Here is a 670-nt window from a genome sequence, read left to right on the forward strand (position 1 = left end):
CTCTTTTTATTTTTTTATTTTATAATTTATTTAGCTATGGATAATTTGGTAATAAAATTTAAAATTTAGGTATAAAAGACGATTTTAAAACTAAGTTAAATTTTATGGATGATTTTGTATGAAAAAAAGGTTAGGGATAAAAAAAATTTTCGACTTATATCTTAAAAACCAAAATCGTACTTAACTCTAAATATTATATTTATTTTATTTATTAAAACAAATCCGATATAAAATTCTTACACATGCAGAAGAGTAGTTGACACTTGACACGTATATAATTAATAAGACTTGTATTGATTTAAAAAAAAAAAAGAAAGAAAGAAGAAACTGATATTTTAAACTCTTTATTACAAAATAGCAAATCAATTGCAAAACAGAACGATTTTGAATATTCAATACCTTATTAATTATATACCCAAATAAGAAAAAATAGCATTCAAAGTATTTAAGGTGTTAAGTATTATTGGATCATTTAGCAAGTCTTACCTAGAATAAAAAGTTGTTAATTCCAAACAAGTTATTGAGTTATTGATCCAACAATAATTTCTTTATTACATTTTTTAGACTTTATAGAAGGGTCAAAGTTCAAATGTCATGGAAAAGATATAGCAATTACATTATAAAAATATTATTTATTCATTAAAATCAATTATCAAAATCAATCTATATA

This window comes from Arachis ipaensis, chromosome B10, assembly GCF_000816755.2.
Source record: "Arachis ipaensis cultivar K30076 chromosome B10, Araip1.1, whole genome shotgun sequence".
Taxonomy (NCBI): Eukaryota; Viridiplantae; Streptophyta; class Magnoliopsida; order Fabales; family Fabaceae; genus Arachis; species Arachis ipaensis.